This window comes from Hypanus sabinus, chromosome 28 (assembly GCF_030144855.1).
Source record: "Hypanus sabinus isolate sHypSab1 chromosome 28, sHypSab1.hap1, whole genome shotgun sequence".
Lineage (NCBI taxonomy): Eukaryota > Metazoa > Chordata > Chondrichthyes > Myliobatiformes > Dasyatidae > Hypanus > Hypanus sabinus.
The window spans coordinates 115,622-139,883 of record NC_082733.1 but is presented as its reverse complement, the minus strand read 5'-3'; the positions used below and the strand labels follow the sequence as shown (position 1 = coordinate 139,883).

The 24,262-nt window shown below is 37.3% G+C and overlaps 1 protein-coding gene across 1 annotated transcript in view; it reads right to left on the bottom strand.

The window, feature by feature from the left end:
• Positions 1-24,262, bottom strand: part of dnaaf4 (dynein axonemal assembly factor 4) — a 212,235-nt gene that overhangs the window by 134,515 nt on the left and 53,458 nt on the right. The gene's annotated exons all lie outside the window — the stretch shown is intronic.

Below are 24,262 nucleotides of genomic sequence, written 5' to 3'. Positions count from 1 at the left end.
TATATATATAGTAATGCATTAAGCTCAATGGAGTGTACAGATCAATTTTGCTGAAAACTACTATGTGCTAACTTGATGAAAGCTTTATTATATTGCTTGCTATATCATTTAGATTACCCACCAAACAATTTTTTGAGTGTACTACCAAAGCTCGTAAAGTTACCTTCAGTAACATTACCTTTTCTACACAGTGGAACAATCACTTTCACAGAACAAAACCAAGTCATTGGATGTTGCACACTAAATGTCACCAGGTAGGTTCCTGAATTCAGCTAGCATTGGAGTATACCATGGCACTGACCTCTCTACATGAAATATCAATACAGATCCACATCACCCTGAGTAGATATATGCACAGACGCAACACAGAACGCATTGAAAATATAGTAATGCAATCCGCTCAATGGACTGTACAGATCAATTTTGCTGAAAACTACTTATGGTAATTTGATGTAAACCTCATTATATTGCTTCACATATGATTTAGAGTAGCCTGCAAAAAATTTTATGAGTGTATTCCCAAAGCTCCAGAAGTTTCTTTCAGTAACATCACATTTTCTACACAGTGGAACACTAGCATTTACAGAACAAAACCAAGTCATTCGATGTTCCACTCTAAATGTCACCAGGTAGGTTCATGAACTCAGCTAGCATTTGAGCATACCATGGCACTGACCACTCTACATGCAATATCTATACAGTTCCATATCACCCTGAGCAGTTATGTACAAATCCTTAACACAAAATGCATTGAATAGTAAGTAATGCATTCAACTCCATTGAGTGCATAGTGCAATTTTGCTGAAAAATAGTATGTGCTAACATGATGTAAACCTTACTATTATACTCATCATGTGATTTAGAGTAGTCTGCAACCAATTTTATCAGTGTGCTACCAAAGCTCCAGAAGTTACTTTCAGTAACATCACCTTTTCTGCACAGTGGAATAATAGCGTTTACAAAGCTAATGAAGGTCATTGGCTGTTCCACTCTAAATGTCACCACGTAGGTTCCTGAATTTAGCTAGCATTTCAGTATGCCATGGCAATGAGTCTCTACATGCAATATCCATACAGATCCTCATCACCCTGTGTAGTTATCTGCACAGACATAACACAGAACGCATTGAATGCATAGTAATGCATTCAGCTCCATGGACTGTACAGATCAATTTTGCTGAAAACTACTATGTGCTAACTTGATGTAAACCTTATTATATTGCTTCCTATATGATTTAGAGTAGCCTGCAACCAATGTTATGAGTGTATTCCCAAAGCTCCAGAAGTTGCTTTCAGTAACATCACCTTTTCTACACAGTGGAACAATAGCGTTTACAGAGCTAAAGCAGGTCATTGGCTGTTCCACTCTAAATGTCCCCTGGTTGGTTCCTGAAATCAGCTAGCATTTGAGTATGCCATGGCACTGCCCACTCTACATACAATATCTATACAGTTCCATATCACCTTGAGTAGTTATGTACAAATCCTTAACACAAAATGCATTGAATGAAAAGTAATGCATTCAACTCCATTGACTGTGTAGTTCAATATTGCTCAGACTAGCATGAGTTAACATGATGTAAACATTATTATACTCACCATATGATTTAGAGTAGCTTGAAACCAAGTTTATCAGTCTGCTAAAAAGCTCCAGAAGTTACTTTCAGTAACATCACCCTTTCTACACTGTCGAACATTAGGGTTTACAGAACAAAACCAACTCATTGGCTGTTCCACTCAGAAAGCTATGAGATAGGTCCCTGAATTCAGCTTGCATTCGAGAAATCCATGGCAATGAGTACTCTACATGCAATATCTACACAGATCCACTTCCCTCTGAGTAGTTATATCCACAGACTTAACACAGAACGCATTGAATAGATAGTAATGCATTCAGCTCCATGGACTGTACAGATCAATTTTGCTGAAAACTACTATGTGCTAACTTGATGTAAACCTTATTATATTGTTTCCTATATGATTTAGAGTAGCCTGCAACCAGTTTTATGAGTGTATTCCCAAAGCTCCAGAAGGTTCCTTCAGTAACATCACCTTTTCTAGATTGTGGAACAATAGTATTTACAGAACAAAACCAGGTCATTGGCTGTTCCACTCTAAATGTCACCAGGTAGGGTCCTGAATTCAGCTAGCATTTGAGAATCCCATGGCACTGGCAACTCAACATGCAATCTTTATTTTGTTCCATATCTCCCTGAGTAGTTATGTACAAATCCTTAAAACAAAATGCATTCAACTCCATTGACTGTGTAGTTCAATATTGCTCAGACTAGCATGAGTTAACATGATCTAAACATTATTATACTCACCGTATGATTTAGAGTAGCTTGAAACCAAGTTTAGCAGAGTGCTATCAAAGCTCCAGAAGTTACTTTCAGTAACATCACACTTTCTACACTGTCGAACATTAGCGTTTACAAAACAAAACCAAGTCATTGGCTATTCCACTCTGAAAGCTATGAGATAGGTCCCTGAATTCAGCTTGCATTCGAGAATTCCATGGCAATGAGTACTCTACAATCTATACAGATCCACTTCCCCCTGAGTAGTTATATCCACAGACTTAACACAGAACGCATTGAATAGATAATAATGCATTCAGCTCCATGGACTGCACAGATCAAATTTGCTGAAAACTATGTGCTAACTTGATGTAAACCTTATTATATTGCTTCCTATATGAATTAGAGTAGTCTGCAACCAATGTTATGAGTGTATTCCCAAAGCTCCAGAAGTTTCTTTCAGTAACATCACCTTTTCTACACAGTGGAACAATAGCGGTTACAGAGCTAAAGCAGGTCATTGGCTGTTCCACTCTAAATGTCACCAGGTAGGTTCCTGAAATCAGCTAGCATTTGAATATACCATGGCACTGACCACTCTACATGCAATATCTATACAGTTCCATATCACCCTGAGTAGTTATCTACAAAACCTTGAAACAAAATGCATTGAACAGTAGGTAATGCATTCAACTCCATTGATTGTATAGTTCAATTTAGCTGAAGACCAGTATGTGCCAACATGATGTAAACCTTATTATTGTACACACCATATGAATTAGAGTAGTCTGCAAACAATTTTATCAGTGTGTTAAAAAAGCTCAAGAAGTTACGTTCAGTAACATCACCTTTTCTACACAGTGGAACACAAGCGTTTACAGAGCTGAAACATGTCATTGTCTGCTACACTCTAAATGTCACCAGGTAGGTTCCTGAATTCAGCTAGCAATTTACTATACCAGGGCACTGGCCTCTCTAAATGCAATATCTATACAGTTCTTCATCACCCTGAGTAGTTATGTAGAAATCCTAAACACAAAACGCATTATATATATATAGTAATGCATTAAGCTCAATGGAGTGTACAGATCAATTTTGCTGAAAACTACTATGTGCTAACTTGATGAAAGCTTTATTATATTGCTTGCTATATCATTTAGATTACCCACCAAACAATTTTTTGAGTGTACTACCAAAGCTCGTAAAGTTACCTTCAGTAACATTACCTTTTCTACACAGTGGAACAATCACTTTCACAGAACAAAACCAAGTCATTGGATGTTGCACACTAAATGTCACCAGGTAGGTTCCTGAATTCAGCTAGCATTGGAGTATACCATGGCACTGACCTCTCTACATGAAATATCAATACAGATCCACATCACCCTGAGTAGATATATGCACAGACGCAACACAGAACGCATTGAAAATATAGTAATGCAATCCGCTCAATGGACTGTACAGATCAATTTTGCTGAAAACTACTTATGGTAATTTGACGTAAACCTCATTATATTGCTTCACATATGATTTAGAGTAGCCTGCAAAAAATTTTATGAGTGTATTCCCAAAGCTCCAGAAGTTTCTTTCAGTAACATCACATTTTCTACACAGTGGAACACTAGCATTTACAGAACAAAACCAAGTCATTCGATGTTCCACTCTAAATGTCACCAGGTAGGTTCATGAACTCAGCTAGCATTTGAGCATACCATGGCACTGACCACTCTACATGCAATATCTATACAGTTCCATATCACCCTGAGCAGTTATGTACAAATCCTTAACACAAAATGCATTGAATAGTAAGTAATGCATTCAACTCCATTGAGTGCATAGTTCAATTTTGCTGAAAAATAGTATGTGCTAACATGATGTAAACCTTACTATTATACTCATCATGTGATTTAGAGTAGTCTGCAACCAATTTTATCAGTGTGCTACCAAAGCTCCAGAAGTTACTTTCAGTAACATCACCTTTTCTGCACAGTGGAATAATAGCGTTTACAAAGCTAATGAAGGTCATTGGCTGTTCCACTCTAAATGTCACCACGTAGGTTCCTGAATTTAGCTAGCATTTCAGTATGCCATGGCAATGAGTCTCTACATGCAATATCCATACAGATCCTCATCACCCTGTGTAGTTATCTGCACAGACATAACACAGAACGCATTGAATGCATAGTAATGCATTCAGCTCCATGGACTGTACAGATCAATTTTGCTGAAAACTACTATGTGCTAACTTGATGTAAACCTTATTATATTGCTTCCTATATGATTTAGAGTAGCCTGCAACCAATGTTATGAGTGTATTCCCAAAGCTCCAGAAGTTGCTTTCAGTAACATCACCTTTTCTACACAGTGGAACAATAGCGTTTACAGAGCTAAAGCAGGTCATTGGCTGTTCCACTCTAAATGTCCCCTGGTTGGTTCCTGAAATCAGCTAGCATTTGAGTATGCCATGGCACTGCCCACTCTACATACAATATCTATACAGTTCCATATCACCTTGAGTAGTTATGTACAAATCCTTAACACAAAATGCATTGAATGAAAAGTAATGCATTCAACTCCATTGACTGTGTAGTTCAATATTGCTCAGACTAGCATGAGTTAACATGATGTAAACATTATTATACTCACCATATGATTTAGAGTAGCTTGAAACCAAGTTTATCAGTCTGCTAAAAAGCTCCAGAAGTTACTTTCAGTAACATCACCCTTTCTACACTGTCGAACATTAGGGTTTACAGAACAAAACCAACTCATTGGCTGTTCCACTCAGAAAGCTATGAGATAGGTCCCTGAATTCAGCTTGCATTCGAGAAATCCATGGCAATGAGTACTCTACATGCAATATCTACACAGATCCACTTCCCTCTGAGTAGTTATATCCACAGACTTAACACAGAACGCATTGAATAGATAGTAATGCATTCAGCTCCATGGACTGTACAGATCAATTTTGCTGAAAACTACTATGTGCTAACTTGATGTAAACCTTATTATATTGCTTCCTATATGATTTAGAGTAGCCTGCAACCAGTTTTATGAGTGTATTCCCAAAGCTCCAGAAGGTTCCTTCAGTAACATCACCTTTTCTAGATTGTGGAACAATAGTATTTACAGAACAAAACCAGGTCATTGGCTGTTCCACTCTAAATGTCACCAGGTAGGGTCCTGAATTCAGCTAGCATTTGAGAATCCCATGGCACTGGCAACTCAACATGCAATCTTTATTTTGTTCCATATCTCCCTGAGTAGTTATGTACAAATCCTTCACACAAAATGCATTGAATAGGAAGCAATGCATTCAACTCCATTGAGTGTATAGTTCAATTTTGCTGAAAACTAGTTTGTGCTAACATGATGTAAACCTTATTATTATACTCACCATATGATTTGGAGTAGTCTGCAAATAACTTTATCAGTGCGCTACCAAAGCTCCAGAAGTTACGTTCAGTCACATCACCTTTTCTACACAGTGGAACACTAGCGTTTACAGAGCTAAAACATGTCATTGGCTGCTCCACTCTAAATGTCACCAGGTAGGTTCCCTGAATTCAGCTAGCATTTTACTATACCATGGCACGGACCACTCTACATGCAATATCTACACAGTTCCATATCACCCTGAGTAGTTATGTACAAATCCATAACACAAAATGCATTGAATAGTAAGTAATGCATTCAACACCATTGAGTGTATAGTTCAATTTTGCTGAAAACTAGTATGTGCTAACATGATGTAAAACTTATTATTATACTCACCGTATGATCTAGAGTAGTCTGAAAACAATTTTAACTGTGTGCTAGCAAAGCTGCGGAAGTTAGGTTCAGTAACATCACCTTTTCTACACAGTCGAACAATAGCGTTATACAGAGATAAAGCAGGTCATTGGCTGTTTCACTCTAAATGTCACCAGGTAGGTTCCTGAAATCAGCTACCATTTGAGTATGACATGTCACTGCCCACTCTACATGCAATATCTATACAGTTCCATATCACCATGAGTAGTTATGTACAAATCCTTAAAACAAAATGCATTCAACTCCATTGACTGTGTAGTTCAATATTGCTCAGACTAGCATGAGTTAACATGATCTAAACATTATTATACTCACCGTATGATTTAGAGTAGCTTGAAACCAAGTTTAGCAGAGTGCTATCAAAGCTCCAGAAGTTACTTTCAGTAACATCACACTTTCTACACTGTCGAACATTAGCGTTTACAGAACAAAACCAAGTCATTGGCTGTTCCACTCTGAAAGCTATGAGATAGGTCCCTGAATTCAGCTTGCATTCGAGAATTCCATGGCAATGAGTACTCTACAATCTATACAGATCCACTTCCCCCTGAGTAGTTATATCCACAGACTTAACACAGAACGCATTGAATAGATAATAATGCATTCAGCTCCATGGACTGCACAGATCAAATTTGCTGAAAACTACTATGTGCTAACTTGATGTAAACCTTATTATATTGCTTCCTATATGAATTAGAGTAGTCTGCAACCAATGTTATGAGTGTATTCCCAAAGCTCCAGAAGTTTCTTTCAGTAACATCACCTTTTCTACACAGTGGAACAATAGCGTTTACAGAGCTAAAGCAGGTCATTGGCTGTTCCACTCTAAATGTCACCAGGTAGGTTCCTGAAATCAGCTAACATTTGAATATACCATGGCACTGACCACTCTACATGCAATATCTATACAGTTCCATATCACCCTGAGTAGTTATCTACAAAACCTTGAAACAAAATGCATTGAACAGTAGGTAATGCATTCAACTCCATTGATTGTATAGTTCAATTTAGCTGAAGACCAGTATGTGCCAACATGATGTAAACCTTATTATTGTACACACCATATGAATTAGAGTAGTCTGCAAACAATTTTATCAGTGTGTTAAAAAAGCTCAAGAAGTTACGTTCAGTAACATCACCTTTTCTACACAGTGGAACACTAGAGTTTACAGAGCTAAAACATGTCATTGGCTGTTCCACTCTATATGTCACCGGGTAGGTTCCCTGAATTCAGCTAGCATTTTACTATACCATGGCACTGACCACTCTACATGCAATATCTATCCAGTTCCATATCACCCTCAGTAGTTATGTGCTACTATGTGCTAACTTGATGAAAGCTTTATTATATTGCTTGCTATATCATTTAGATTACCCACTACCAAAGCTCCAGAAGTTACCTCCAGTAACATTACCTTTTCTACACAGTGGAACAATCGCTTTCACAGAACAAAACCAAGTCATTGGATGTTGCACACTAAATGTCACCAGGTAGGTTCCTGAATTCAGCTAGCATTGGAGTATACCATGGCACTGACCTCTCTACATGAAATATCAATACAGATCCACATCACCCTGAGTAGATATATGCACAGACGCAACACAGAACGCATTGAAAATATAGTAATGCAATCCACTCAATGGACTGTACAGATCAATTTTGCTGAAAACTACTTATGGTAATTTGATGTAAACCTCATTATATTGCTTCACATATGATTTAGAGTAGCCTGCAAAAAATTTTATGAGTGTATTCCCAAAGCTCCAGAAGTTTCTTTCAGTAACATCACATTTTCTACACAGTGGAACACTAGCATTTACAGAACAAAACCAAGTCATTCGATGTTCCACTCTAAATGTCACCAGGTAGGTTCATGAACTCAGCTAGCATTTGAGCATACCATGGCACTGACCACTCTACATGCAATATCTATACAGTTCCATATCACCCTGAGCAGTTATGTACAAATCCTTAACACAAAATGCATTGAATAGTAAGTAATGCATTCAACTCCATTGAGTGCATAGTTCAATTTTGCTGAAAAATAGTATGTGCTAACATGATGTAAACCTTACTATTATACTCATCATGTGATTTAGAGTAGTCTGCAACCAATTTTATCAGTGTGCTACCAAAGCTCCAGAAGTTACGTTCAGTAACATCACCCTTTCTACACAGTGGAACAATAGCGTTTACAGAGCTAAAGTAGGTCATTGGCTATTCCACTCTAAATGTCACCAAGTAGGTTCCTGAATTCAGCTAGCATTTGAGTACACCATTGCACTGACAACTTAACATGCTATCTCTATACAGTTCCATATCACCCTGAGTAGTTATGTACAAATCCTTAACACAAAATGCATTGAATAGTAAGTAATGTATTCAACTCCATTGAGTGTATAGTTCAATCTTGCTGAAAACTGGTATGTGCTAACATGATGTAAAACTTATTATTATACTCAACATATGATTTAGAGTAGTCTGCAACCAATTTTATCTATGTGCTAGCAAACCTCCAGAAGTTACGTTCAGTAACATCACCTTTTCTACACAGTGGAATACAAGCTTTCACAGAGCTAAAACATGTCATTGGCTGCTCCACTCTAAATATCAGCAGGTAGGTTGCTGAAATCAGCTAGCATTTTACTATAACATGGCACTGACCACTCTACATGCAAGATCTATACAGTTCCATATCACCCTGAGCAGTTATGTACAAATCCTTAACACAAAATGCATTGAATAGTAAGTAATGCATTCAACTCCATTGAGTGCATAGTTCAATTTTGCTGAAAAATAGTATGTGCTAACATGATGTAAACCTTACTATTATACTCATCATGTGATTTAGAGTAGTCTGCAACCAATTTTATCAGTGTGCTACCAAAGCTCCAGAAGTTACTTTCAGTAACATCACCCTTTCTACACAGTGGAACAATAGCGTTTACAGAGCTAAAGTAGGTCATTGGCTATTCCACTCTAAATGTCACCAAGTAGGTTCCTGAATTCAGCTAGCATTTGAGTACACCATTGCACTGACAACTTAACATGCTATCTCTATACAGTTCCATATCACCCTGAGTAGTTATGTACAAATCCTTAACACAAAATGCATTGAATAGTAAGTAATGTATTCAACTCCATTGAGTGTATAGTTCAATCTTGCTGAAAACTGGTATGTGCTAACATGATGTAAAACTTATTATTATACTCAACATATGATTTAGAGTAGTCTGCAACCAATTTTATCTATGTGCTAGCAAACCTCCAGAAGTTACGTTCAGTAACATCACCTTTTCTACACAGTGGAATACAAGCTTTCACAGAGCTAAAACATGTCATTGGCTGCTCCACTCTAAATATCAGCAGGTAGGTTGCTGAAATCAGCTAGCATTTTACTATAACATGGCACTGACCACTCTACATGCAAGATCTATACAGTTCCATATCACCCTGAGAAGTTATGTACATATCCTTAAAAAAATGCATTGAATAATATGTAATGCTTTCAACTCCATTGAGTGTATAGTTCAATTTTGATGATGACGAGTATGTGCCAACATGATGTAACCCTTATTATTATACTCACCATATGATTTAGAGTAGTCTGAAATCAATTTTATCAGTGTGTTAACAAAGCTCCAGAATTTACGTTCAGTAACACCACCCTTTCTACACAGTGGAACAATAGCGTTTACAGAGCTAAAGTAGGTCATTGGCTATTCCACTCTAAATGTCACCAAGTAGGTTCCTGAATTCAGCTAGCATTTGAGTATACCATTGCACTGACAACTTAACATGCAATCTCTATACAGTTCCATATCACCCTGAGTAGTTACGTACAAATCCTTAACACAAAATGCATTGAATACTAAGTAATGTATTCAACTCCATTGAGTGTACAGTTCAATCTTGCTGAAAACTGGTATGTGCTAACATGATGTAAAACTTATTATTATACTCAACATATGATTTAGAGTAGTCTGCAACCAATTTTATCTATGTGCTAGCAAACTTCCAGAAGTTACGTTCAGTAACATCACCTTTTCTTCACAGTGGAATACAAGCGTTCACAGAGCTAAAACATGTCATTGGCTGCTCCACCCAAAATGTCAGCAGGTAGGTTGCTGAATTCAGCTACCATTTTACTATAACATGGCACTGCCCACTCTACATGCAATATCTATACTGTTCCATATTACCCTGAGTATTTATTTACAAACCCTTAACACAAAACGCATGGAATATTTAGTAATGCATTCAGCTCAATGGAGTGTACAGATCAATTTTGCTGAAAACTACTATGTGCTAACTTGATATAAACCTCATTATCTTGCTTCCTATATGATTTAGAGTAGTCTCCAACCAATTTTTTCAGTGTATTCCCAAAGCTTCAGACGTTTCTTTCAATAACATCACCTTTTCTACACAGTGGATTAATATCGTTTACAAAGCTAATGCACGTCATTGGCTGCTCCACTCTAAATGTCACCACGTAGGTTCCTGAATTTAGCTAGCATTTCAGTATGCCATGGCAATGAGTCTCTACATGCAATATCTATACAGATCCTCATCACCCTGAGTAGTTATGTACAAATCATTAAAACAAAATGCATTGAATGGAAAGTAATGCATTCAACTCCATTGACTGTGTAGTTCAATATTGCTCAGACTAGCATTTGTTAACATGATCTAAACATTATTATACTCACAATATGATTTAGAGTAGCTTGAAACCAAGTTTATCAGTGTGCTACCAAAGCTCCAGAAGTTACTTTCAGTAACATCACCCTTTCTACACAGTGGAACAATAGCGTTTACAGAGCTAAAGCAGGTCATTGGCTGTTCCACTCTAAATGTCACCAGGTAGGTTCCTGAAATCAGCTAGCATTTGAATATACCATGGCACTGACCACTCTACATTCAATATCTATACAGTTCCATATCACCCTGAGAAGTTATGTACAAATCCTTGAAACAAAATGCATTGAACAGTATGTAATGCATTCAACTCCATTGATTGTGTAGTTCAATTTAGCTGAAGACCAGTATGTGCCAACATGATGTAAATCGTATTATTGTACACACCATATGATTTAGAGTAGTCTGCAAACAATTTTATCAGTGTGTTGCCAAAGCTCCAGAAGTTACGTTCAGTAACATCACATTTTCTACAATGTCGAACATGAGTGTTACAGAACAAAACCAACTCATTGGCTGTTCCACTCAGAAAGCTATGAGATAGGTCCCTGAATTCAGCTTGCATTCGAGAAATCCATGGCAATGAGTACTCTACATGCAATATCTATACAGATCCACTTCCCCCTGAGTAGTTATATACACAGACTTAACACAGAACGCATTGAATAGATAGTAATGCATACAGCTCCATGGACTGTACAGATCAATGTTGCTGAAAGCAACCGTGAGCCAACTTGATGTCAATCTTATTATATTGCTTCCTATATGATTTCGAGTAGCCTGCAACCAATGTTATGAGTGTATTCCCAAAGTTCCAGAAGTTTCTTTCAGTAACATCACCTTTTCTACACAGTGGAACAATAGCGTTTACAGAGCTAAAGCAGGAAATTGGCTGTTCCACTCTAAATGTCACCAGGTAGGTTCCTGAAATCAGCTAGCATTTGAATATACCATGGCACTGACCACTCTACATGCAATATCTATACAGTTCCATATCACCCTGAGTAGTTATCTACAAAACCTTGAAACAAAATGCATTGAACAGTATGTAATGCATTCAACTCCATTGATTGTGTAGTTCAATTTAGCTGAAGACCAGTATGTGCCAACATGATGTAAATCGTATTATTGTACACACCATATGATTTAGAGTAGACTGCAAACAATTTTATCAGTGTGTTAAAAAAGCTCAAGAAGTTACGTTCAGTAACATCACCTTTTCTACACAGTGGAACACTAGAGTTTACAGAGCTAAAACATGTCATTGGCTGTTCCACTCTAAATGTCACCGGGTAGGTTCCCTGAATTCAGCTAGCATTTTACTATACCATGGCAGTGACCACTCTACATGCAATATCTATCCAGTTCCATATCACCCTCAGTAGTTATGTACAAATCCTTAACACAAAATGCATTGAATAGTAAGTAATGCATTCAACACCATTGAGTGTATAGTTCAATTTTGCTGAAAACTAGTATGTGCTAACATGATGTAAACCTTATTATTATACTCACCATATGATTTAGAGTAGTCTGCAACCAATTTTAACTGTGTGCTAGCAAAGCTGCGGAAGTTAGGTTCAGTAACATCACCTTTTCTACACAGTGGAACACAAGCGTTTACAGAGCTGAAACATGTCATTGTCTGCTACACTCTAAATGTCACCAGGTAGGTTCCTGAATTCAGCTAGTAATTTACTATACCAGGGCACTGACCTCTCTACATGCAATATCTATACAGTTCCTCATCACCCTGAGTAGTTATGTAGAAATCCTTAACACAAAACGCATTATATATATAGTAATGCATTAAGCTCAATGGAGTGTACAGATCAATTTTGCTGAAAACTACTATGTGCTAACTTGATGAAAGCTTTATTATATTGCTTGCTATATCATTTAGATTACCCACCAAACAATTTTTTGAGTGTACTACCAAAGCTCCAGAAGTTACCTTCAGTAACATTACCTTTTCTACACAGTGGAACAATCACTTTCACAGAACAAAACCAAGTCATTGGATATTGCACACTAAATATCACCAGGTAGGTTCCTGAATTCAGCTAGCATTTGAGTATACCATGGCCCTGAACACTCTATAGGCTATATCTATACAGTTCCATATCACACTGAGTAGTTATATATAAATCCTTAAAACAAAATGCATTGAATAGAAAGTAATGCATTCAACTCCATTGAGTGTATAGTTCAACGTTGCTGATGACCAGTATGTGCTAGCATGATGTAAACCTTATTATTATACTCACCATATGATTTAGAGTAGTCTGCAACCAATTTTATCTGTGTGCTACCAAAGCTCCAGCAGTTACTTTCAGTAACATCACCTTTTCTGCACAGTGTAATAATAGCGTTTACAAAGCTAATGAAAGTCATTGGCTGTTCCACTCTAAATGTCACCACGTAGGTTCCTGAATTTAGCTAGCATTTCAGTATGCCATGGCAATGAGTCTCTACATGCAATATCTATACAGATCCTCATCACCCTGTGTAGTTATCTGTACAGACTTAACACAGAACGCATTGAATGCATAGTAATGCATTCAGCTCCATGGACTGTACAGATCAATTTTGCTGAAAACTACTATGTGCTAACTTGATGTAAGCCTTATTATATTGCTTCCTATATGATTTAGAGTAGCCTGCAACCAGTTTTATGAGTGTATTCCCAAAGCTCCAGAAGGTTCCTTCAGTAACATCACCTTTTCTAGACTGTGGAACAATAGCATTTACAGAACAAAACCAGGTCATTGGCTGTTCCACTCGAAATGTCACCAGGTAGGTTCCTGAATTCAGCTAGCATTTGAGAATCCCAAGGCACTGGCAACTCAACATGCAATCTTTATTTTGTTCCATATCTCCCTGAGTAGTTATGTACAAATCCTTAACACAAAATGCATTGAATAGTAAGCAATGCATTCAACTCCATTGAGTGTATAGTTCAATTTTGCTGAAAACTAGTATGTGCTAACATGATGTAAACCTTATTATTATACTCACCATATGATTTAGAGTAGTCTGCAACCAATTTTAACTGTGTGCTAGCAAAGCTGCGGAAGTTAGGTTCAGTAACATCACCTTTTCTACACAGTGGAACACAAGCGTTTACAGAGCTGAAACATGTCATTGTCTGCTACACTCTAAATGTCACCAGGTAGGTTCCTGAATTCAGCTAGTAATTTACTATACCAGGGCACTGACCTCTCTACATGCAATATCTATACAGTTCCTCATCACCCTGAGTAGTTATGTAGAAATCCTTAACACAAAACGCATTATATATATAGTAATGCATTAAGCTCAATGGAGTGTACAGATCAATTTTGCTGAAAACTACTATGTGCTAACTTGATGAAAGCTTTATTATATTGCTTGCTATATCATTTAGATTACCCACCAAACAATGTTTTGAGTGTACTACCAAAGCTCCAGAAGTTACCTTCAGTAACATTACCTTTTCTACACAGTGGAACAATCGCTTTCACAGAACAAAACCAAGTCATTGGATGTTGCACACTAAATATCACCAGGTAGGTTCCTGAATTCAGCTAGCATTTGAGTATACCATGGCCCTGAACACTCTATAGGCTATATCTATACAGTTCCATATCACACTGAGTAGTTATATATAAATCCTTAAAACAAAATGCATTGAATAGAAAGTAATGCATTCAACTCCATTGAGTGTATAGTTCAACGTTGCTGATGACCAGTATGTGCTAGCATGATGTAAACCTTATTATTATACTCACCATATGTTTTAGAGTAGTCTGCAACCAATTTTATCTGTGTGCTACCAAAGCTACAGAAGTTACGTTCAGTAACATCACCTTTTCTATTCAGTGGAACACTAGCGTTCACAGAGCTAAATCATCTCATTGGCTGCTCCACTCTAAATGTCAGCAGGTAGGTTCCTGAATTCAGCTAGCATTTTAGTTTACCATGGCACTGACCTCTCTACATGAAATATCTATACAGATCCACATCACCCTGAGTAGTTATATGCACAGACGTAACACAGAACGCATTGAAAATATAGTAATGCAATCCGCTCAATGGACTGTACAGATCAATTTCGCTGAAAACTACTTGTGGTAACTTGATGTAAACCTCATTATATTGCTTCACATATGATTTAGAGTAGCCTGCAACCAATGTTATGAGTGTATTCCCAAAGCTCCAGAAGTTTCGTTCAGTAACATCACATTTTCTACACAGTGGAATAATAGCGTTTACAAAGCCAATGAAAGTCATTGGCTGTTCCACTCTAAATGTCACAACGTAGGTTCCTGAATTTAGCTAGCATTTCAGTATGCCATGGCAATGAGTCTCTACATGCAATATCTATACAGATCCTCATCACCCTGTGTAGTTATCTGTACAGACTTAACACAGAACGCATTGAATGCAGAGTAATGCATTCAGCTCCATGGACTGTACAGATCAATTTTGCTGAAAACTACTATGTGCTAATTTGATGTAAACCTTATTATATTGCTTCCTATATGATTTAGAGTAGCCTGCAACCAATGTTATGAGTGTATTCCCAAAGCTCCAGAAGTTTCATTCAGTAACATCACCTTTTCTACACAGTGGAACAATAGCGTTTACAGAGCTAAAGCAGGTCATTGGCTGTTCCACTCTAAATGTCACCAGGTAGGTTCCCTGAATTCAGCTAGCATTTTATACCATGGCACGGACCACTCTACATGCAATATCTACACAGTTCCATATCACCCTGAGTAGTTATGTACAAATCCTTAACACAAAATGCATTGAATAGTAAGTAATGCATTCAACACCATTGAGTGTATAGTTCAATTTTGCTGAAAACTAGTATGTGCTAACATGATGTAAAACTTATTATTATACTCACCATATGATCTAGAGTAGTCTGAAAACAATTTTAACTGTGTGCTAGCAAAGCTGCGGAAGTTAGGTTCAGTAACATCACCTTTTCTACACAGTGGAACAATAGCGTTATACAGAGATAAAGCAGGTCATTGGCTGTTTCACTCTAAATGTCACCAGGTAGGTTCCTGAAATCAGCTACCATTTGACTATGACATGTCACTGCCCACTCTACATGCAATATCTATACAGTTCCATATCACCCTGAGTAGTTATGTACAAATCCTTAAAACAAAATGCATTGAATGGAAAGTAATGCATTCAACACCATTGACTGTGTAGTTCAATATTGCTCAGACTAGCATGAGTTAACATGATGTAAACATTATTATACTCACCATATGATTTAGAGTAGCTTGAAACCAAGTTTATCAGTCTGCTAAAAAGCTCCAGAAGTTACTTTCAGTAACATCACCCTTTCTACACTGTCGAACATTAGGGTTTACAGAACAAAACCAACTCATTGGCTGTTCCACTCAGAAAGCTATGAGATAGGTCCCTGAATTCAGCTTGCATTCGATAAATCCAATGCATTGAGTACTCTACATGCAATATCTATACAGATCAACATCACCCTGAGTAGGTATATGCACAGACTTAACACAGAACGCATTGAATAGATAGTAATGCATTCATGATAGTAATGCATTCAGCTCCATGGTCTGTGCAGATCAATTTTGCTGAAAACAACTATGAGCCAACTTGATGTAAACCTTATTATGTTGCTTCCTATATGATTTAGAGTAGCCTGCAACCAGTTTTATGAGTGTATTCCCAAAGCTCCAGAAGTTTCTTTCAGTAACATCACCTTTTCTACACTGTGGAACAATAGCATTTACAGAATAAAACCAGGTCATTGGCTGTTCCACTCTAAATGTCACCAGGTAGGTTCCTGAATTCAACTAGCATTTGAGTATCCCATGGCACTGGCATTTCAACATGCAATCTTTATATTCTTCCATATCTCCCTGAGTAGTTATGTACAAATCCTTAACACAAAATGCATTGACTAGTAAGCAAAATATTCAACTCCATTGAGTGCATAGTTCAATTTTGCTGAAAACTGGTATGTGCTAACATGATGTAAACCTTATTATTATACTCAGCATATGATTTGGAGTAGTCTGCAAACAACTTTATCAGTGCGCTACCAAAGCTCCAGAAGTTACGTTCAGTAACATCACCTTTTCTACACAGTGGATCACTGGCGTTTACAGAGCTAAAACATGTCATTGGCTGCTCCACTCTAAATGTCACCGGGTAGGTTCCCTGAATTCAGCTAGCATTTTACTATACCATGGCTCGGACCTCTCTACATGCAATATCTATACAGTTCCATATCAGCCTGAGTATTTATGTACAAATCCTTAACACAAAATGCATTGAATAGTAAGTAATGCATTCAACACCATTGAGTGTATAGTTCAATTTTGAAGAAAACTAGTATGTGCTAACATGATGTAAACCTTATTATTATACTCACCATATGATTTAGAGTAGTCTGCAACCAATTTTAACTGTGTGCTAGCAAAGCTGCGGAAGTTAGGTTCAGTAACATCACCTTTTCTACACAGTGGAACACAAGCGTTTACAGAGCTGAAACATGTCATTGTCTGCTACACTCTAAATGTCACCAGGTAGGTTCCTGAATTCAGCTAGCAATTTACTATACCAGGGCACTGGCCTCTCTAAATGCAATATCTATACAGTTCTTCATCACCCTGAGTAGTTATGTAGAAATCCTAAACACAAAACGCATTATATATATAGTAATGCATTCAGCTCAATGGAGTGTACAGATCAATTTTGCTGAAAACTACTATGTGCTAACTTGATGAAAGCTTTATTATATTGCTTGCTATATCATTTAGATTACCCACCAAACAATTTTTTGAGTGTTCTACCAAAGCTCCAGAAGTTACCTTCAGTAACATTACCTTTTCTACACAGTGGAACAATCGCTTTTCCAGAACAAAACCAAGTCATTGGCTGTTCCACTCTAAATGTCACCAAGTAGGTTCCTGAATTCAGCTAGCATTTGAGTATACCATTGCACTGACAACTTAACATGCAATCTCTATACAGTTCCATATCACCCTGAGTAGTTATGTACAAATCCTTAACACAAAATGCATTGAATACTAAGTAATGTATTCAACTCCATTGAGTGTACAGTTCAATCTTGCTGAAAACTGGTATGTGCTAACATGATGTAAAACTTATTATTATACTCAACATATGATTTAGAGTAGTCTGCAACCAATTTTATCTGTGTGCTAGCAAAGCTCCCAAAGTTACGTTCAGTAACATCACCTTTTCTACACAGTGGAACACAGGCATTCACAGAGCTAAAACATGTCATTTGCTGCTCCACTCTAAATGTCTGCAGGTAGGTTCCTGAATTCAGCTAGCATTTTACGATACAATGCCACTGACCACTCTACATGCAATATCTATACTGTTCCATATCACCCGGAGTATTAACGTACAAATCCTTAACACAAAACGTAGGGAATAGTTAGTAATGCATTCAGCTCAAAGCAGTGTACAGAACAATTTTGCTGAAAACTACAATGTGCTAACTTGATGTAAACCTCATTATATTCCTTCCTATATGATTTAGAGTAGACTGCAAACAATTTTATGAGTGTATTCCCAAAGCTCCAGAAGTTTCTTTCAGCAACATCACATTTTCTACAGAGTGGAACAATAGCATTTACAGAACAAAACCAAGTCATTGGATGTTCCACTCTAAATGTCACCAGGTAGGTTCCTGAATTCAGCTAGCATTTGAGTATACCATGGCACTGACCACTCTACATGCAAAATCTATACAGTTCCCTATCGCCCTGAGTAGTTATGTACAAATCCTTAAAACAAAATGTATTGAATAGTAAGTAATGCTTTCAACTCCATTGAGTGTCTAGTTCAATTTTGCTGAAAACTAGTATGTGCTAACAGGATGTAAACCTTACTATTATACTCACCATATGATTTAGAGTAGTCTGCAACCAATTTTATCAGTGTGCTACCAAAGCTCCAGAAGTTACTTTCAATAACATCACCTTTTCTACACAGTGGAATAATAGCGTTTACAGAGCTAATGCAAGTCATTGGCTGTTCCACTCTAAATGTCACCACTTAGGTTCCTGAATTTAGCTTGCATTTCAGTATGCCATGGCAATGAGTCTCTACATGCAATATCTATACAGATCCTCATCACCCTGTGTAATTATATGCACAGACTTAACACAGAACGCATTGAATAGATAATAATGCAGTCAGCTCCATGGACTGAACAGATCAATTTGGCTGAAATATGCTATGTGCTAACTTGATGTAAACCTTATTATATTGCTTCCTATATGATTTAGAGTAGCCTGCAACCAATGTTATGAGTGTATTCCCAAAGCTCCAGAAGTTTCTTTCGGTAACATCACCTTTCCTGCACAGTGGAACAATAGCGTTGACAGAGCTAAAGCAGGTCATTGGCTTTTCCACTCTAAATGTCACCAAGTAGGTTCCTGAATTCAGCTTGCATTCGAGTATACCATGGCACTGATTACTCTACATACAATATCTATACAGCTCCATATCACGCTGAGTAGTTATGTACAAATCCTTAACACAAAATGCATTGAATAGTAAGTAATGTATTCAACTCCATTGAGTGAATAGTTTAATCTTCCTGAAAACTAGTAAGTGCTAACATGATGTAAAACTTATCATTATACTCAACATATGATTTAGAGTAGTCTGCAACCAATTTTATCCGTGTGCTAGCAAAGCTCTAGAAGTTACGTTCAGTAACATCACCTTTTCTACACAGTGGAACACTGGCGTTCACAGAGCTAAAACATGTCATTGGCTGCTCCACTCTAAATGTCAGCAAGTAGGTTCCTGAATTCAGCTAGCATTTTACTTCACCATGGCACTGACTACTCTACATGCAATATCTATACAGATCCACATCACCCTGAGTATGTATGTACTATTCCTTAACACAAAACACATGGAATACTTATTAACGCATTCAGCTTAATGGTGTGTACAGTTCAATTTTGCCTGAATACTAATATGTGCTAACTTGAAGTAAACCTTATTATATTGCTGGCAATATCATTTAAATTAGCCTGCCACCAATTTTTTGAGAGTACTACCAAAGCTCCAGAAGTTACTTTCAGTAACATCACCTTCTCTACACAGTGGAAAAATAGCGTTTACAGAGCTAAAGCAGGTCATTGGCTGTTCCACTCTAAATGTCACCAGGTAGGTTCCTGAATTTAGCTAGCATTTGAGTATACCATGGCACTGACCACTCGACGTGCAATATCTATACAATTCCATATCACCCTGAGTACTCATGTACACATCCTTAAAACAAAATGCATTCAATAGTATGTAATGCATTCAACTCCATTGAGTGTATAGCTCAATTTTGCTGATGACCAGTTTCTGCCAACATGATGTAAATTTTATTATTATTCTCACCATATGATTTAGAGCAGTCTGAAAACAATTTTAACTGTGTGCTAGCAAAGCTGCAGAAGTTACGTTCAGTAACATCACATTTCCAACACAGTGGAACAATAGCGTTTACAGAGCTAAAGCAGGTCATTGGCTGTTCCACTCTAAATGTCACCAAGTAGGTTCCTGAATTCAGCTAGCATTTGAGTACACCATTGCGCTGACAACTTAACATGCAATCTCTATACAGTTCCATATCACCCTGAGTAGTTATGTGCAAATCCTTAACACAAAATGCATTGAATAGCAAGTAATGTATTCAACACCATTGAGTGTATAGTTCAATCTTGCGGAAAACTAGTATGTGCTAACATGATGTAAAACTAATTATTATACTCAACATATGATTTAGAGTAGTCTGCAACCAATTTTATCTGCGTGCTAGCAAAGCTGCAGAAGTTACGTTCAGTAACATCACCTTTTCTACACAGTGGAACACTAGCATTTACAGAGCTAAAACATGTCATTGGCTGCTACACTCTAAATGTCAGCAGGTAGGTTCCTGAATTCAACTAGCATTTTACTATACCATGGCACTGACCTCTCTACATGCAATATCTATACAGATCCACATCACCCTGAATAGCTATATGAACAGACTTAACACAGAAATCATTGTATAGATTGTAATGCAATCCGCTCCATGGACTGTACAGATCAATTTTGCTGAAAACTACTATGTGCTAACTTGATGTAAACCTCATTATATTGCTTCCTATATGATTTAGTGTAGCCTGCAAACAATTTTATGAGTGTATTGCCAAAGCTCCAGAAGTTTCTTTCAGTAACATCACATTTTCTACAGAATGGAACAATAGCATTTACAGAACAAAACCAAGTCATTGGCTGTTCCACTCTAAATGTCACCAGGTAGGTTCCTGAAATCAGCTAGCATTTTAGTATAGCATGGCACTGACCACTCTACATGCAATATCTATACAGTTCCATATCACCCTGAGTAGTTATGTACAAATCCATAAAACAAAATGCATTGAATGCAAAGTAATGCATTCAACTCCATTGAGTGTGTAACTCAATTTTGCTCAGACTAGCATGTGTTAACATGATGTAAACATTATTAAACTCACCATATGATTTAGAGTAGCTTGAAACCAAGTTTATCAGTGTGCTACCAAAGCTCCAGAAGTTACGTTCAGTAAAATCACCTTTTCTACACAGTGGAACACAAGCGTTTACAGAGCTAAAACATGTCATTGGCTGCTCCACTCTAAATGTCAGCAGGTAGGTTCCTGAATTCAGCTAGCATTTTACTATACCATGGCAATGACCACTCTACATGCAATATCTATACTGTTCCATATCACCCTGAGTATTTATGTACAAATCCTTAAAACAAAACGCATAGAATACTTAGTAATGCATTCAGCTCAATGGTGTGTACAGATCAATTTTGCTGAAAACTACTATGTGCTAACTTGATGTAAACCTCATTATATTGCTTCCTATATGATTTACAGTAGCCTGCAAACAATTTTATGAGTGTATTCCCAAAGCTCCAGAAGTTTCTTTCAGCAACATCACATTTTCTACAGAGTGGAACAATAGCATTTACAGAACAAAACCAAATCATTGGCTGTTCCACACTAAATGTCACCAGGTAGGTTCCTGAATTCAGCTAGCATTTGAGTATACCATGGCACTGACCACTCTACATGCAAAATCTATACAGTTCCCTATCGCCCTGAGTAGTTATGTACAAATCCTTAAAACAAAATGCATTGAATAGTAAGTAATGCTTTCAACTCCATTGAGTGCATAGTTCAATTTTGCTGAAAACTAGTATGTGCTAACAGGATGTAAACCTTACTATTATACTCACCATATGATTTAGAGTAGTCTGCAACCAATTTTATCAGTGTGCTACCAAAGCTCCAGAAGTTACTTTCAATAACATCACCTTTTCTACACAGTGGAATAATAGCGTTTACAAAGCTAATGCAAGTCATTGGCTGTTCCACTCTAAATGTCACCACTTAGGTTCCTGAATTTAGCTTGCATTTCAGTATGCCATGTCAATGAGTCTCTACATGCAATATCTGAACAGATCCTCATCACCCTATGTAGTTATATGCACAGACATAACACAGAACGCATTGAATGCATAGTAATGCATTCAGCTCCATGGACTGTACAGATCAATTTTGCTGAAAACTACTATGTGCTAACTTGATGTAAACCTTATTATATTGCTTCCTATATGATTTAGAGTAGCCTGCAACCAATGTTATAAGTGTATTCCCAAAGCTCCAGAAGTTTCTTTCAGTAACATCACCTTTCCTACACAGTGGAACAATAGCGTTTACAGAGCTAAAGCAGGTCATTGGCTGTTCCACTCTAAATGTCACCAGGTAGGTTCCTGAAATCAGCTAGCATTTGAATATACCACGGCACTGACCACTCTACATGCAATATTTATTTTGTTCCATATCTCCCTCAGTAGTTATGTACAAATCCTTAACACAAAATGCATTGAATAGTAAGCAATGTATTCAACTCCATTGAGTGCATAGTTCAATCTTGCTGAAAACTACTATGTGCTAACTTGATGAAAGCTTTATTATATTGCTTGCTATATCATTTAGATTACCCACCAAACAATTTTTTGAGTGTACTACCAAAGCTCCAGAAGTTACCTTCAGTAAAATTACCTTTTCTACACAGTGGAACAATCGCTTTTATAGAACAAAATCAAGTCATTGGATGTTCCACACTAAATGTCACCAGGTAGGTTCCTGAATTCAGCTAGCATTTGAGTATACCATGGCCCTGAACACTCTACATGCAATATCTATACAGATCCACATCACCCTGAGTAGTTATATGCACAGACGTAACACAGAACGCATTGAAAAGATAGTAATGCAATCAGCTCAATGGACTGTACAGATCAATTTTTCTGAAAACTACTAAGTGGTATCTTGATGTAAACCTCATTATATTGCTTCACATATGATTTAGAGTAGCCTGCAAAAAATTTTATGAGTGTATTCCCAAAGCTCCAGAAGTTTCTTTCAGTAACATTACATTTTCTCCACAGTGGAACAATCGCTTTTACAGAACAAAACCAAGTCATTGGATGTTCCACTCTAAATGTCACCAGGTAGGTTCATGAATTCAGCTAGCATTTGAATATACCATGGCACTGACCACTCTACATGCAATATTTATACAGTTCCATATCACCCTGAGTAGTTATGTACAAATCCTTGAAACAAAATGCATTGAACAGTAGGTAATGCATTCAACTCCATTGATTGTATAGTTCAATTTAGCTGAAGACCAGTATGTGCAACATGATGTAAAACTTATTATTGTACACACCATATGATTTAGAGTAGTCTGCAAACAATTTTATCAGTGTGTTACCATTCTCCAGAAGTTAAGTTCAGTAACATCACCTATTCTACACAGTGGAACAATAGCGTTTACAGAGCTAAAACATGTCATTGGCTGCTCCACTCTAAACGTCACCGGGTAGGTTCCCTGAATTCAGCTAGCATTTTACTATACCATGGCTCGGACCTCTCTACATGCAATATCTATACAGTTCCATATCAGCCTGAGTATTTATGTACAAATCCTTAACACAAAATGCATTGAATAGTAAGTAATGCATTCAATACCATTGAGTGTATAGTTCAATTTTGATGAAAACTAGTATGTGCTAACATGATGTAAACCTTATTATTATACTCACCATATGATTTAGAGTAGTCTGCAACCCATTTTAACTGTGTGCTAGCAAAGCTGCGGAAGTTAGGTTCAGTAACATCACCTTTTCTACAGTGGAACACAAGCGTTTACAGAGCTAAAACATGTCATTGTCTGCTACACTCTAAATGTCACCAGGTAGGTTCCTGAATTCAGCTCGCAATTTACTATACCAGGGCACTGACCACTCTACATGCAATATCTATACAATTCCTCTTCACCCTGAGTAGTTACGTACAAATCCTTAACACAGAACGCAT